This window comes from Plectropomus leopardus, chromosome 6, assembly GCF_008729295.1.
Source record: "Plectropomus leopardus isolate mb chromosome 6, YSFRI_Pleo_2.0, whole genome shotgun sequence".
Classification (NCBI taxonomy): Eukaryota; Metazoa; Chordata; class Actinopteri; order Perciformes; family Serranidae; genus Plectropomus; species Plectropomus leopardus.
Genome location: NC_056468.1, coordinates 8,932,979 through 8,949,035, shown reverse-complemented (window position 1 = coordinate 8,949,035; position 16,057 = coordinate 8,932,979).

The following is a 16,057-nucleotide window of genomic DNA, read 5'->3' as shown; positions in this document are numbered from 1 at the left end:
TGTTAGTTGTGATTTCTGGATCATTAGGCTAAGTATTTGTACCAGCATTGTATTTGGTCACTGTGCAGGACAGAGATACAGGCTCTACTATATTTAGAACAGAGATTAAAGGCATTGTGACTTTGGGGGTAATCCTCTGTATGATCAAGTACTGCATATTGCATGTGTGTCAACCATAGTTTTTGGAATGGGTGCTTCTGGTTGTCAGCCATTTTTTGATCATTTGAGCTTGTTATTACACATGACTCTGAACTATTGGTGAAATCCTGTTACAGAATAATTATATTCATCATGGTGCCTTATGAGTAAATCTGGCTTACATTAGATCCAGTGCTACCACAGCTGCTGACCTCACAGTTGTGACATCCATGTCATAGTCGTACTTTCAGTCTGTAAAAGGTATCATTAACAAGGATAACTATAATTTTGCCAAACCAACCCATGGAAATTAACAAAGATTAGAAAAAAGAAGGCAAAACCCAGTTATAATATTGTGGGAGAAATTGTCTTCATTACTATTACTCATTACATGATGTGAATTAATTATTGCCTGTGTGCAGTTTACAAATAGAGGCAGAGAATGTGGGGTTTATTTCACATTATATCACTTTTTGAATTCACTTAATTTGGATACAAAAGGACAAGATCATGAGAGTCCATACTAACCACCTGCTTTTTAGTGCACCAAAACAGTATTTATTTTTAGTATGCATGAAACCAGTAGTATATGAATTACATACTATTTCTAGTGAAATATTACAGCATGCCAACACCAGACACTATACTGTCCTAACAATATCATACAACGCAATGCAGTAGACGACAGAGCTCATAATGGACAGCCACCAAAAAACAGCTTTGCATTGTCAATAGCACTTTGATTTATGTGTAAATATAAGATTTCGCTTTGCTTAAGGCATAATGTGTTTTTTTTTTTAATTGAGTCGCACTATTTTACACAGCCCGTGCCATGAGAGCGTGAGCAGCGCCAATCATATTGTTTTTGTTTTGGCGCTCATGTATCAAGTTAGAGTGTGTACACGGCTCGCCTGCGCAGCCCCTGTCAGTTTTTTTACGCGTGATGCTTGCGTTTGTTGACTCTTTATGATTTTATACTGCAATTTAAAGTGTCTCTGTCACAGACTTGAGAAAATACAAATATGTTTGTTTTACCTCAACTTCCTTGCTTCCCTTTCAAAACAAAAGCTATCTGTCTGTGTCTCTTGTTGACAGAATGCCATCAGTTGCTGATACAATGCATTTTATTTTGAAACATTTACAGGACGGGGTTGTCAGCTGTGCAGGAGCTTATATAGCTTCATATATGAGTGGAATATGTGCTTATAAATATGAAAATACAGCACTCATATCAGCCAGCAGCAATATGCCTTAAGGCCCAGTTAAGGCTGGCCTATTTTGATGCAGAAAGAATGTACTAGTTTTAATTATTTCTGTGAGAAAAGTTATAGTGTTTTTCATATTGCACTAATTTTACTGTAAGATGTTCTGTTGGACTGCTAGATTTGAGGTTTGTTACTTTAACAAAGAGTAACTGTTTTGTTACTCCTCCTGAAAGTGACTTGATTTTTACATTGTTTTATTTATTTTGCTGTGGGATTGCTAAATGTAGATTGCACTACATTCATTTTACTTGAATGGAACAAGCTCTTGCATTTAATTTAATTTGGAGACTTTATATCATACTGTAAAACACAGATTACCAGTTAAGACTGGGCTATTTTTTGTTAGGGAATAATGCCCTGCAGCTTTTTAAAAATGTTATTTTCGGTAAATTTGTTGTTATATTAATGTGTTTATAAAAAATAATAGTTAGATCAATAAAAAAAAATCAATAGATTAATCGATAAAAAAATAATCGTTAGGTGCAGCCCTAGTCTTAATTCTCCTGGTAACAGGGAGGAACTAGGAAAGGTAGCCAGGGACTTGGAGCAGTTTTTGGATAAAATAAGGAAGTGCTACTGCTGTGTGTCATATCCGAAAATGTTTTCCTTTTGCAGTGTGAGGGTCTAAGGACAGTGGAAAGTCGTATGCTCTAAAGCTCTCTGAGGCAAACTTTGTTTTGTAATAATGGGCTTTATAAATAAAATTGAATTGAATTGAATTGAATTGAATAATTTCCTGAAGTCCAACCTAATATTCTCAGATGCTCTGTTTCGTCTGCGCAACAGTCCCAGCCCCAACCATCTGTTTATAATGAAATGAAACGAGGGGTAGGAGAAAGAAGAGGAGAAAGAAGCTGGAATCAGAGAATAATTTGTATTTTTGCTTGAAATATGACTCCAGTGCTTAGTATACCGAAATAGTTGCAAATTATTTTTCAATGAAATAATTGAATAATTTACCATTTGCTTGAGCTCTATGAGAGGTTCCTCATGTTTGGTAAAGTACTGCAAAAAAATGTATGAATTTAAAGTTAGTGGAGAAAAAGCAGAAGAATACAACAATGTGCCTTTTTTGTGGCAGCAGCGATAATCTGTTGCTGCTCTTCATCCACATGGCAGCAGCCATCTCCTTGTCTCAGTGCGCCTCACTATCCCTTTCCACTAATAAAACTCCGTCATAGGCAGGGCAGGCAGCCAGTCCACATGGACCACCATGCTGCTGAATAAACCCCTGCTTATTGATGTGGTGGGGAAATCGTGTTTTTCTAGGCCTATTGGGGGGGTGACTGTGGAAGCCGCTGCTGGATTAGAGGTGGCAGAGGGTTGTGTGAGTGAGAAATGAATTCCAATTTCCTGCACTGTTTGGGGCTGACTATCAGTGATATTTCAAGCTAAGAGAAACAATCTATCTATCTGGTGTGTCTGAGGGAAGAAGCGCCACCCTGGATTCTTTTTCAAGATGAAAACGAGGTGTTCTCTCATGATTTCCTGCCTGTCAATGGTATAATTCAAGGTTTAAGCCGCACTGGCTGAGGGTTAAAGAATCAATTTGTGTAAGGGTTAAGATTCTATTTGATTTGGAATCTCAAGTGCATACTACAGGGCTTGTTCCATTCCCTGTGCATGCTACCCAGAGTGCATCGGCGCGTCATTATGCCTCACAAGGATAGGAAAGGGAAAAAACCCTAGAAAGAGACAAATAAAGAGGGGAAACAGAGATGGGAGAGGGATTGCAAGGTCTACAATAGGCTTCAGTAATGGTGCTGGGCTCGCAATTGTAAATCCATTCGCGTTGGAATTCAATCACCACAAAACTCTAAGCTCATAGAAGAGGATAAAAAGGGGAGAGAGGGAGAATAGTTTTCCATCTCCATCTCACTCTCACTCGACCATTAAAATAAAGCATCTGGCTTTCCTCCTGCCTCCTGCCTCCTGCCTCCTGCCGGCTCAACCTCAAGTGTCCAGACGTGAGGGGCTGTCAGGGTCAGAGTAAGGGGGGCAAAGAGAGAGATGGGTGGGAGGTACGTGGGTGGTGGGGTGGGGCACCCAGGGCAGGGGTGAAGGCATGGGCTGAGGAAAGGTTGGTTGGGTTGCAGAAAAATCCCGTTACACCTGACTGCCTCAACCTTCCCCACCTCGACTCCACCCTGTGCCCTTCATGGCCTCACGCATGGCTGAGCAGTGCACCATGGGAGGCCAGTATTGCTGCAGGTGGCAGGCTCAGACATCCTGGTTTTCAAGGACACACATCGCCTGTTTTTGAGGTGTCAGCAAGGGGGTGGGAGTTAGGGGGTGTTTGACACATGCATATAGCAGACATGAGTACATGCATTCACAGATATACATGTGTATTTATGGATACTGTCCAGTATCTACAAAAGGTCTATAGGGCAGTTTAAAGATCTGCAGTATAGCCTAATTGTCAGGGCTAAATTAATGTATATTATTGCCTAAATCCTGTTACAAAATGTCTTTTTCACCGTGTAATGGTTTTTCTGCTTCCCTTCCCCTTTTTAATTTTAATTATTGCATTAATACAATTTACTAATGAATACAATCCAATATTCAGCTGCAGTACAATATTCTTGATTAGTGCGACATCCTGCCTGATTTTCTAAATGTAATTGATAATTGGCCAAGCCCTGGCTACATTTGCTACGCCAGTGTAAGGTTCTATTCTAGCATGACACGTAGGATAACTGTGGCTGATTTACCACTCAAAACAATGGGTCTTTGATTTCACACAAAATATTTCTCATTTCATTTGCAGTTGAAGTTGTCCTGTCAGCAGTTTTACAGACGTCTCTTTTATAATATTTTCTATTGGGAAAATGCTTTTTGGACCGAAAGGGGATTTTTTTTGTTGCAAACTGGCCATAGGCACAAATTGGCTGCAAGGTTGAGTGGCAGCACCATATTGGGCTCTCATAATACATCCATGGGAAAAATCCAGAGCTTGACAGACCAGCAGTGCCTAGTTACAGTTGCTAAGCCATGATTGGACAATTACTCTTCAGGTGCAGGCTTTTAAAAATTGCACATTAGAAATGAATCTACAACAGATTTCCTTGTGCTTGTTTTATCATGCTGTTCAGTATCAAAACATTCTAAAAAAAAAAAGGGAAAAAAAAAGTAAAATAAGATTACTAAGCTTTGTTTTTACCGCTACCATGTCTCTCAATGTTCCGGATAGCATTAAACCTTACACATACTGAAAAGACACACACACACACACACAAAGCAGGAAGGTTGAAGTTTTGTTTAACTTAAATCTATACCCAGATAATGTGTGCATATATATATATATATATATGTAAGGTACTCAACACCTTCTGTGTTGATGGAACTCAGGTGCATGAAGTAAGACTTGCTCAGTTTTTAGTTACAAGGTTTGTACATTTTATCATATCTCAGTATGTGTGCAGTTGGAGTAATGTCTCTCAGTTGCATCAGTAGTCTTTGTAGTGAATGTGTGGCTCCCAAAGCCTGTGAAGATGATGAGGAATTTCTCAGATCAGCTAAGAATTCAGCACAGTAGTAATGATAACATTAAAATAATTGTTTTCTCAGAAAACATTTACACTAGAAGGTGCTTTGCACAGAGTGGAAAAAAATCCACAGCAAAGCAGTAAAACCAAAGAAAGACATAAAAACCAAGGCCAGAAACATAAAAGCAAAGCATCAAGGCAAGGTTAGAAAAGATAGTTACATGAAAGGAAGACTGCTAAAGGATGTGTACATCTGTAGCTGCAAAGATGTGGCACACAAAAAATCCACTTAACTTGGCTAACACTTTTTTTTCATAAATGAGAAGTTTACCATCTTCTTCGCTGTGAAAACAAAACTGATTTGGTTCAAATTGCTAACCTGGCAGTGGGCATGTTTCCACATGTTAATGCAGCTAGCTGGCAGTCTGTGAACAAGCCAACAGAAAGTAAAGTAACAGTCAAGACATTTACATGACAAAACATTAAAATTTCACAACCTCTGAATGGATAGTGCTCAAAATATAGCACTAAAGCTCACTAAGGCAATGGAGTGCAGGACTTAAAGAAAAGGCAATTTTGTGTTTCATGTCTTTTTTTCCCCCCAAAATTTCTTTGTCAATCCTCAGTTGCTCTTCCTGAGGTTTCTATCAAGTAAAATTAACTGAAACTGACTCCCCTACACAAAAAATGAGAATGCCCTCAACATTTTTACTTTATTCATTGGTGAAAGAAGTATTCAGATCTTTTTACTCACTGTGAAAGTAAGTCACAGTACCACAATCTAAAATACTTTGTTACAGGTGAAAGGCCTGCATTCAAAATCTTAAAGTTACAATTTTTAGCATCTCCGTTTTGTTTTTCTTTGGTGGCACTTTGGTGATGTTTTACTGGGAATGCCACAGACACCTAGTACATATTACTACGAATGCAAGGGCTTTCGTCAGTGGGCCAATGTCACCATAGTTACCGAATTTGTTGATAGTGACTTAATAGACATTTTTTTTTTAAAGGAAGGTCATCAAGATTATTATTTTAATTAAAAGTACACAAGAATTGATATTAAAATGCCGAAAGCAAGAGTACTCGCAGAGACCCATTTCAAAATCATGAATATTGTACTGAATTCTAATTAGGACCACACGGCAAGCAAGAGGGTTTCTATTGAACACGACTGGCAACATATGGGAGGACTCTCACGACTGTCTCCAGTGAAGCTCACATTGCAGCAGTAGCTATAACCAGTCTGTTATGTGGAGTTGGCAGTTCAGTGTGCAAAGATTCTATCAAAACATTTGAAAGCATGGCTATACACTACATGCCACTCCATTCACATTATGGGTATTGAATGAAGTATTCCATTGGTATCTATATCACTTTAAGGGTACTGTTATTGGTGCTGGTGTCTTGTTTTTTTCAAACCGATACCCACCTCTAGTTATTATGGGCAAGCAGTAATGATAATTGAAAGTGGTTTGATATTTTTTAGTTATCCTTGAACGTCTGTGATACGGGCCTTCAGGGCCTTTCAGGGCCTTTCAGTATTTATTGAGTAAAAACTAACTGCTATTTTATTTTCTCTCACTGTTGATTTGCACAGCTGTTGGCACGAAACACCAGAATCTATTCTGTTTTATCCTGTAAAGAGAGGTTGGCATATTTGTTGCAGCTAAGCATTTTCTTTTGCACCTGAAGAGCAAATGACAACAATGAGCTGATGCCATTGTACTTGTATTTCACTTCTCTGCTGTCAAAATTGTCCATTGATGAATTCTTATACTTCCTGAACAGAATATAATCTGAAGTGTGCTCAAACTTGAAAATATTATAAAACTTTGACAGTTTCGTTATTGCCAAGGCTGCTCATCAGTGTGTTGAACGAGGAGCAAGGACTGAACTCCTCTTCTAATTAATACCTAGAGTGGCACTTGAGTTGATATAATGCCTCCTAATGTCACCACAGATCAATAATATGAAGGACCAGCATATACCATAGCATTAAGTCTCTCAAAAGATTAGCAGTATCTTCCTGTCCAATACTTCATGGACACTCATCTTAAATCTCAGCGTTTATTATGCTGTCACTGCTTATCTGCTCTGAAAATTACATGCCTGCAGTTCGACAGGGCCCCTCCCTTTCAGTAACCTAACAACAAACTGTGCCTCAGACCCTTTATTTCTCGAGTAAAGATGAACAAAGTACACTTTTGCAAAGGCAGATTTTTCCTCCTTACCTATGCATCAGTGTGTTTTACTCCAACTGATGCATAAGAGTACAAGTTTGAAACGGCACCACAGCACAGCATCAGCACAGAGATAATCAAGATGTAAAGAAAATATTGGAGTGTTACTAACATATAGCACAAATAATAGAAAACATCAGCCGTGAAGAATGCATCTCTGTGTTCACAAGTAATTGCTTAATATTCTACTGGCTATAAACTGTCTGACTGCCATGCTTTGTCAAAGCGTAGTGAAGTTGTGCGATTTTATGATAGCCCTTAGTGGTTTTATTTGGCACTCTTGGTATCAAGAAATAATGCAGTGTAATCACATTTTTGTTACCCAGAAATCATGAAAACACACAAAAATGAATTTACAAAACACAAAGAGTATGATGAGAGTTGAAACAGTCACACTGGGAAAAATTCTGGAAACTGTCAACATTTTTTCCACAGTGTCTCTAAAATCAGACCAGGGACATATTGCAAACATGTTTCTGGACAACAAATCTAGTAGCCACTTGGAGAGGGCCATTGCTGTCTCCTAACAGCCCCAAATCGTGCCAGAACTACCTCATTTGCAACATCCAAAAGGTGGAGTGGGTTCCTATTTTCAGGTTTCCTCTACTCATCATATCCTCTCATGTCATGGCTGTATGGATTAAACAAAGCCTTGAGGCAAGGTAATGTTAACGTCAACAATAGCATTTAGCGTTAGTGAGGTTTGCACCCTTAGGAGGTAGAATCAAACTTGCCAACCCTCTCGATTTTCCTGGGAGACTCCAATTTTTCCCTATCCTCTCCTGGTGTCCTCCCGGCATCACGTTTCTCCTGTATTTCTCCTGAAATACAGAGCCCCTAAACCATACACATAATCTCCACGGGGGACTGGCGATCACATCTGGATGTCTGTACTTTTTTTTTTATACAGACTTCTATACAGTTGCACAAGAATAGCTTTTTCCTTAGAGGCTTCATCTTCCTTAACACTTCCCCCATCATATCTGTCACCCAGGCAACTCACCTCCGTTGCACTGTACACCCCTTTCATACACACTCACTGCATCATCACAGATTACTGTGGCCAGCAGCACTGCTTAACTGCTGTTAGTCTCATACTGGTTGTTATCGCTGCTTTGGGCTTTCTCTGCACACTGCTGCTTTTATTTCCATATCACTGGTACAGTGAAGAGTCATTGCAGTGCAGTCCTGATGAAGAACGTACCTCTATAGTATGGATATGGCCCCTGGAACCTGCTCAGTGCACAAATAGATCTCTGGTTGTGTTTTATATGCTACTGGATGTTCACATGCAGCATTTCAGTACAGCACAGTTATGTAGTATTTGTTTCATATAATTGTATTTTTTTTCAACTATTGATACATTCCTTATTATGTTACTTTTGCTCCTTATCAGTGGCTAACTTCCGCTGGCCAAGAGGCTGACTTTTGGTTCAGCACGCCACTAACTTAGATGGGGCCAAAACCATTTAATCATGCTGTTCTTCTAGGCAATGTGCAATGCTATCGAACTGAATGGATCAAACGCAGATCGTAAAGTGTGCCATTTCACTGGGGGCTGTGACGCTCAAAAAAACCTCTGTCCTCTGATTTACGCCTCTTTCTCAATGTAGGTCTATGTCTTTTGGGTCCCCCCTGGCATCATGTGTTGGACCCAGTAGTTGTAATTCCATGTTTGGCCAATATGTTGAATGGGCTATGAAACACAGCACTGTTCCTGAGGGCTTCCTTCTTGTTCTGTTTTCTTTACTCATGCATTCTTAAACATATTGCTACAGATAATAAAGGAACGTTGAGTTTGTGTGTGTCAGTCTATAGTTGCATGGCCTCTGTCCTTACCTGAATCTTTAGTGCTCCTCTAGTGTTTCCTCTTACACTCCATCTGACATTCCTGGCAAGATGTTGACAGCTTTCTCTCTCTCTTTGGCCACTGCAAATTTGCTCAGAGGGCAGCCTGAAGGAATGAGACCCAGGGTCTATACTGCAGAAACTCACCTGGTAAGACTTTGTGTGTGATTGTGTGCACCACAGTAGGAGCCACAGGCTTTCTTTGGTCAGACGTCAACATCATCAACACATACCCTCTATCTGGAGACAGCAAGATAAAGAGAGAAAGAGAGAGATGTAGAGAGGAAAGTATGATTTGGCATTTGCCTCCCTCAGATCAGAGAGATTGTGATCCCCCTGGCACACACACACACACACACACACACACACACACACACACACACACACACACACACACACACACACACAAACATACACACACACAGAAACAAGTGCCTCACAACCTGACACATTACACACAAAAATATACATGACACAACACAACTTACACAGAAATGTATAAGTAACCTAGACAGGCAGCTACACGATCATCAGTTAGCAGTCACATATTGCAACAACAATTGTTACGCTACTTTTGCTATTTTCATGAACATACTGAAATTATCAATCTGACAGAAACATTGTGGTGCGTCATCCATTACTCATGACACAAGGTGGGTCAAGCCATTTTGGCTTCCTGGGTACTTTTTATTGATTATTGATTATCTTTTTATATTACTTGAACTTTTCCAATTTGGTCATTAAATAACCTTAGATTTTTTTTTGCAAGATTTAGTCTTAGTCTTGCTTCTGGGTGTGGCTCTTTTTATGGCAAGGCCTGTCTGTCTGTCTGTACGTACGTACGTAGGTATGTACGTACGTCTGTATGTGCATATGCGCATATGTATGTACGTATGTACCATGGTCATGTGACACTACCACAGGGAAACATAACTTTTTCACCACGGCAAGAAAACATATCTGTCCATTAAACCACTTTGGTCCAGGATGAAATATCTCAACAACTTTTAGTTGTACTGCCATGGAATTTTGTACAGACATTCATTGTCTACAGAAAATGCATCCTGATGACTTTGGTGAACCCCTGACTTTTCCTTTAGCAGCATGTTATTGACCTTTCTTGATTTTGAGTGAAATATCTCAACAGTTATTTATTGGATTGCCATTGAATTAAGTGTAGACGCTCATGTTCCTCTCAGGAATAGGGTATTGTTAAGATTTTAACGGTATTACTGCTCTTACCGATACTGCTAAATGATCCGGTAATTCAATGATACTCTTCTCAGTCCTTTTTGGGGGGTTTTCAGGGTAAAAAATTAAGAACATATAATAATATTGCTTTATTTTCAATGTACGTAAGGAGAGCATATAGATTAACATTCAGCAATGGCATTGTTTTGAACAAATCACTATTGTAGACTATAACATACCTGAGGTGGGTGGAGAAACGAGAGATGAACTACAAGCTAGGCAGTTGAAAATGGTGTATTTCTCCTCCTGATGCACTTTCGCTATAGATGTTTTAAAAGATGGCTAATGTTTTCACCCTTACATGGAAAAGAGTTGTTGCACTTGTGGTGATGACTTTGGAATTTTGAAGCATGTCACTGAGAGCAGGGCTTGTGCGTGTGTGCGCGTGCATGTGTGCATTTGTGTGTGTGAAGCAGAGTAGCAGATCTGAGCCCGCCCTGCCTCTCCCACATGCAGCAGGCTCCGACACACAGGACTCTTCTCTTGCAAATTAGCAATGGAATTGGTAAGATAAAAACTGTAAAAGATCATGTTTATGTAACCTAAATAAACAAAAATATTTTCTTCATTTTCCCAATACTGATAGCAGAACCGTTGATGTTGGAGCTTTCCATAACTCTGCTCTTTAATAATTCTGCCCCAGTGCCCGTTTAATACCAGTTTTAGGTACCCATCCCTGGTCAGGATTAGTTGTAATAACTTTGGTGAAATCTTGACTTTTCTTCTCATGCTATTGTCAGGTCACAATGTTTAAATACTTTGGTTTATAACAAAAACCTGCAAAAGTGACATTCCCATGAGACTCAGCTAACTGCCTGCGGCTGTGAGTTTTGTTCAATCTTTAACATTTCCTTTTTTATTTTTCTTATGTGAAAATTGAAAGCAGGCATAAAATGGTAAGACCAAACAAGTGAAACTATACACTTCCCATAGCATATTGTTAGGATTACTTTGAAATCATTATAAAGACCAGGCAAGATGTCCTCGGAACCAACTTTGTCCTCATAAAAGTAGTGGTCTGTCAAGAATCAGCCCTCACAGGTGTAGCAAAACCAGACATAAAATACACACACATCCTGTTTTATTCCCACCTGCCCTCCCCTCTCCTCCCCTCTCTCTTCCCTCTCCCCAAACCCATCAGCTCAATGTAAGCCCTTCTCCAGCATGGAGCCAAAGAGTTCAGTGATGCCAAGCTGAGCCCCTTAATAACCCCACAGCTCTCTTGCCTGTTCCCGGTGCCAACCCTGCTGTGAATGACAACTAATACGATGGTGGGCCCCGCCGAGAAACGCGGTCCATTTCCTGTATGACTGAAGGAGGTGAGACTGGTCAGATGTTGGCTATCGTCTTACCTATGGTGAGGAAAGTCACATGGAAAAGACAAGGCCAGTATATCTGTGTGGATAGTATATTTATAGCCCTGTGGCACAAAATGACCATATTATCACTGTAAATTTGAAGCCATTCAAGAGCACAGAGGGAAGAGCTTTGAGTGAGCATCCAGAATCTGAATATATTTAGCAGTCAAGCCAAGAAAGCTAAAAGAAGAGCACTAAAAGTTTTGGGGTTTTTTTGCATTGTGAAAGTTATCTCTGCATTGGATGTTTCTGTCACATCTCTGCTATAATTAACTAGCTTATACATTATTTGTGTCAGCTGCACAGTGCACAGCATTAAGTTGGCCTACATTAAAATTACTAAAGCAATTCATACTGGTAGTGTTTGACAGCTGAATATTTCTGCAGCTGATAAATATAACCTGTATCACAGCTTTCCTTTCCTCCATTATCTTGGATAGAAGCTAGTGTTCTATAAAATGACTAAAAGTTGAAATTCATGTTAGCAATCCTGACAGGCTGCATTTTTTATTGAACATCATCATGCAAAAGTTTTAGGTAGAAGTAATGTGCACTTTACTGCCTAGCAAAGGGTAACATAAAGTTAAGAATATAGCATTGGTCCTGTGGCTGGTGCTAAAAAGCCACGAGCCACTCATTAAGTTTTAGTGCAGTTAGCCCTTTTATTTATATATTCTGCTTGTGCACAGGGGCCACCAAAAACATCAGGATTCGGCTGTTCACTGAATATTTACAAAAAGTCTGGCAGGCTGTAGGGTTTGGAGTTACCTTTGACTGAAACATTTGTCATGGTTGGAGGTTTGATGCCCAGTTCCTCTTCATATTTTGAAGTTTCCTAAGTAAGACACTGAACCACAAATAACTTGCTGCAGTGTGTGTGTGTGTGTGTGTGTGTGTGTGTGTGTGTGTACAAATGGGTAAATAAGAAGGAAATTGCAAAGTGTTTTAGATAAAAGTGCTCCATAAAAGTAGCCTTATAAACATAAAGGGTCAAGCGTTCTCCACAATTATTTGTAAATTATCCTCAAGTGGTCATTACAATTAATAAAATAAAATCAAATAACTAACAAAAAAAGTTTTCACCAGTGCAAAAAATCCCATAACGCACGCCATCAATCACTTAGCACTAAAGATGGCACCAAAATAGAAATGGCTATGAACTCAAGATTCATTGCTTTAGAAATCATATCGACTTGTCAGCATTGTGAACCTCTGATGTGAAAGAGGTTTCTTCTTCACTACAGTGAAAAAAACATGCTTTTATTTTACAGAGTATTGAGTGTGTGGCTGTAGTGTGGGAGTATTTTACTCATCAGCTCCAGGGTCAGGTTCAGTCTGTAAAACCTGAAATATCTCCTGCCAGAGACTTCAAACACATCTGAAAAAATGTTATTAGTGTGTGTGCCCATAGAGACACTTATTGTCTCCTGATTGTCAACATGTGAAGCCTGCATGTTCTGACGAGACATAGGACTATTGTTGGTAAATCTTGACAATGGCCAGCTACAGTACAATAGTTAAAAACACAAACCTTGGGCTCTGTATAGTAGGAGTGAGGTCGTGCCTCTGTCCTCCATGTCCTCCTCCTCTCTCCGCATCTTTCTGTAAAGCAGCAGGGCTGCGTGGTGATGGATAAGGCCAGAGTGCCTTACAAGCTCTGCGGGGGCTGATGAATTCACCTCTCCTCCTCTGAGTCTGATCTGACCCCAGGCGCAGTGTGAACTGCTACATCTCCACAGCCTAGAGTGCTACAGCCCTCCACACAGGAACACGTAGCCCCGTGGCCAGTACACATGCACCTCCCAAAGCATGCGAAAACACAGTTGCTTGAATGGAGCACTTTTTTAAAACTGTTGCTTAACCTTCAGGCAGTTGCTGTGAGATTAAAATTTCAACCCATGCAAAACTTGAGAATCATGCACAATTACTTTTTCCATTGTGTTAGGACAGTGGCAGATGAGCAGTGACAGTTGTTTTTTTAACTTTTCTGTTGCCTTTGATTGCTATCACTGAGATAAATGGCAGAGTACTACACCCCTGCAGCAGGTAATATCAAATCTAAGGTACTTCAGAAAACACAACTTCAATTACCTCACAGGCTGCTGTGAGTTCAAAAAAGTTCAATGTTTAGTTTCAGTGTTGCCAACATCATTTAATCAAAGTAGAGGAAAAAAGACCAGTCGGCATTTTGTTTACTTAAATCAAGAATCTACAAAAAGAGGAATGTACATACGTACATAGACATCTACTTGGTAAACAGTAATATCAAAGATATCTTGTAAATACTAAATGTAAATGTGATTTTTCCACATAAAGCAGTTATACACCAGTCATTTTAGTCCTGGGTATTTTGGTATTTTTTCCACCTTTGTGACATTGTTTCTTTGCAACAGCACATCCCCCAAGCCCCCCCCCCCCCCCGCCCGCAGCTGCATCTTTCTTTGGTGTTCACAGAGTAGTCTCACTGGTTTTATAGGTGTCTTTTAATTATCCACTAATGAAGACAGAGCGGAAATGGTTCCACTGATCAATTGCGCACATAATTGGGTCAAGGGTTTTATGGTGAGAAGCGGAAGGGAAGTGGAGAGGACGAAGAGGACGACCACATGCAAACAGACATGTTGGAAGACCATTACCTCCTGTTGCTGTATTCAAGTACGTCTCTTCACCTCCATCTGGCAGGTCCAACAATCAGAAATACCTGAATCTTATCAGAACTAAATAGATCCAGTGAAAGAGTCTTTTTTTCTGTTGCTGGCCTGCCTTTCAAGCACACTGACACCTAAATGTAGGCTAATGTCTCAGCAAATCAGCTATCATAGGAAATCCAGATTTTCCCAGCCATACGTTGTTGGGTCATTCATGTGGCGCTCAAAATTTAATGTGGTTATTCAGACAGTGCCTGAGGGCAGTCATGCTCAGCAGTCTGCCTATTGTTGCATGGTGATGATTGGAAATACATACATACAGCAGCAGACAGTGAAGTGGCTGATGTAAGGATGATGGATGCACAGGATGGATAGATGCTGCCCCCTGCTGACCCTGCATTACTTTTTTTTCTTTTTATTTTTTGGCTTTGCATTTTGCCTTCTACATGTAATACCATCACTCACCTTAAACCCACACACAGTATAAGGTATTTAATCAGTTTTACATCATGACACTGGTTGTCACCTTCACATACCCAATATTCTCATTGTTTTCTCACAGTCCCCACTGCAGTACTTTCACCTAGATGATGAGATCTGATGCTATCACATTGCTTTAGCAAGGTGTAGCAGTTATTTTAGTTCCTGAGTCAAAGCTTGATCTTTTACAGCAGGAGTAATGGGTGCAAATTCTCGACTTCCAGCTTTAATTTGTCAGTATTTACTAGGGATGCACTGATCTGACTTTTTCAGCCCTGATGCCGATAGCTGGGCTTTGGGATTTGACCAATACTGAGAATTGGTCTGATACCAGTGTTTAATTAATAAGCTGTATACTTTATTGTGTGGAGGAGACCAGGATCATTGTTTCATATGTGTGAAGGGTTGCAGTGGTATGGCATTTTCAAGGAATATGATTGTTTCCAAAAATCTCACAGTGTAAAATATTACAGTATTATTACGATCAATTACAATGACTCTTAAAGGAATAAAAAACAGAAGTGTTTTTTGATTAAATACACAAAGCAACTGACCCTTCACTTTTCATACCACGGTATATGATATCATGATATTGTAGAATGTTGTTGTCTTGTCTTTTGATGATTCACATCTATTAATTTGTGACATCATTAGTGTTTCAGCAATACCACCAGCCAGCAGTCATTGTCACTGATCACTAACTTTGACTGAACCTTTTCTTGTTAGAAGCAAAATTAGGCTAAGGTTGTTTGAAACTTGAGGGTGAATAAGAAGTAAACATTACTTCTGTTATTAGTGATAGCAGAGATCAGTTCATTATTTTATACAGAGCTGCCAACAAATCTCATAACAGTGAGTGCATTAGTGTAGTCTGAGTGCTTTTAAGTCCTTTAAATTTAACACACTGTCATTGTTCAGCATATTGCATCATCAGAGCAAAATGCCCAACTCACTCAGATCTGTTATGTCTTCATGACTTAAACACTGATTTGCTTGCCTCATATGTTCTTCTTTGTTCTACTTTTTGACTGTATTTAACTTTTTCATGAATTAATAGGTAGGTGCAGAAGCTAACTTAATTTGGTTCAGCAGTGTTAATTTGTTTTATGTCTTTATCATTTTGTGCTGGTGATGGTTATAACAGATGTGGTGCGGAGGAGATTGTGGAATCCCTCCCACAGTATCCTTTTGTTTATGATATTGATTGTTTTGTGTTGTTTAATTTATTTTAGTTTCATTGTCTGTTAATTTGCATGTTTTTGTTTTAATTTTTGTTAAACAGAGATACTGCCAGCTTACTGGCACACTGCTCTTTGACAGTGACTGCAGTGTGAGTGTTGT